Genomic DNA, 2066 nt, shown 5'->3' with positions numbered 1-2066 from the left:
CTTCTCTCTTCGTTTCTCTTTCTCTCTTCTGACTGATAAGTGTTTTTTTTTCTTTTTTCTTTTCCTCTCCCATTTCTCTTATTTTTTCTTTTCCTTCGCTTTTTTTCTTATTTCTCTCCTTAATCTTTTCTCCTCTCTTTCTCTTCGTTATTTCTCTTTTTCCCTTCTTCTTTTAAGATGATTTCTTCTTTTTTTCTTCTCTATTCCAATCTTCCTTTTTCTCTCTCCATTTTTCTCTTCTTATTCTCTCCCTTTCTCTTCTTTCTCCTCTTTTCTCTTCCTATATTCCTTCTTTTTTCCTTCTTTTCCTACTTTTCCCTCCTCCTTCTCCTCTCCAAGATAACTATCAATAAATCAATCAATATTTTTCCTTATAACTTAATCCTTTTCTCTCCATTTTTATCTTCTTATTCTCTCCATTTCTCTTCTTTCTCCTCTTTTCTCTTCTTATATTCCTTCTTTTTCCTTTCTTTTCCTTCCTTTTTCCTCCCCCTCTCCAACAGTGACCATCTCCCAGACCAAGACCAAGAAGACCTCCCCCTCATGTACCCATTTTAGACCCGACAGGTATGAAGGGGGGGGAGGAGGAGGAGGAGGGGGGGGCAGCCAGGTAGTCGCTTTCACCTGGTGGTCCTCCTCTTCCTCCTCTTCCTCCTCCTCCTCCTCTCCTCTTCCATGATGGGGCACAAAAAAATGTTAATGATATCCGTTGGGTGGAAGTTGCAAGCGAGAATGAGTTTGCAGAATTGAAAGACCGCGGGACCATATTTTTTGTCATTTTTTACATTTTTTTCCTAATTTTTACCTTCCTGTGTCCTTGAGGAGTGTTTTTTTTATATATTATTTTTCCTCTATTTCGAGATCTTGACCATATGTTTATTTTTATTTTTATTTCTTGTTATTTTTTTTCTCTATATCCGTGAGACATTTTTTTTCCATTTTTCCTATTTTTTTCCTAATTTTTCCCTTCCTGTGTTTTTTTATGTTATTTTTCCATATGTTTATTTTTATTTTTATTTCTAGTTAATTTTTTTCTCTATATCCGTGAGACATTTTTTCCCCATTTTCCTTTTTTTTCATGTAAGTGTTTTCAAGGAGACGAAAAACCACATATTTTTTCTCTCCTTCTTTTTCTCTTCTCCCTCATTTCCTTCTTTTTCCTTCTTTATTTCTTCTTCCTCCGCTTTCGTTTCTCTTAATTCCTTTTTCCTCCCCTTGTCTTTCATTTTGGGCATTTTTTAAAATTTTCTGGTGCCCTCGCATGTGGGTATCCAGCTCAATGAGAAGGCCATCAATCAATCAATCAATCAACTTGCTCGACGTGCTCTTTCAGGATGACACAGAGGACCCTGGCACTGACTATACGCTTAGCTATGATTGAATTGATTGAATTGATTGATAGTTTAATGTTGCAAGGGAGAGGAGATTGATTGAATTGATTGATTGATTGTTTAATGTTGCAAGGGAGAGGAAATTGATTGATTGAATTGATTGATTGTTTAATGTTGCAAGGGAGAGGAGATTGATTGATTGTTTAATGTTGCAAGGGAGAGGAGATTGATTGATTGTTTAATGTTGCAAGGGAGAGGAGATTGATTGATTGTTTAATGTTGCAAGGGAGAGGAGATTGATTGATTGTTTAATGTTGCAAGGGAGAGGAGATTGATTGAATTGATTGATTGATTGTTTAATGTTGCAAGGGAGAGGAGATTGATTGATTGATAGTTTATTGTTGCAAGTAAAACAACAAAGGAGAAAGGAGGAACATGCCATCCCAATCCCCAGGCAGGACAGAGTGTGATCATTCAACTATTAGTACCTGGAACAATATACTATCAATCAATCAATCATATACGTTGGTAGAAAGAAAAGCATAACATCCCTTTTCTTTCATTTTGGGCATCTTTCTTTTTTTTCTCATTTTTTGTCTTTTCTCTCCCTCATTTCCTTCTTTATTTCTTCTTCTTCTGCAGCTTCCGTTTATCTTAATTCCTTTTTCTTCTCATTTCCTTCGTTTTCTTCCTTATTTCTCAGGATGTGGTACCCATGGGTCTCAGGCTCGGCTA

Source organism: Eriocheir sinensis, unplaced genomic scaffold (genome assembly GCF_024679095.1).
Source record: "Eriocheir sinensis breed Jianghai 21 unplaced genomic scaffold, ASM2467909v1 Scaffold653, whole genome shotgun sequence".
In the NCBI taxonomy this organism is placed as follows: domain Eukaryota; kingdom Metazoa; phylum Arthropoda; class Malacostraca; order Decapoda; family Varunidae; genus Eriocheir; species Eriocheir sinensis.
This window is presented reverse-complemented; position numbering follows the sequence as displayed.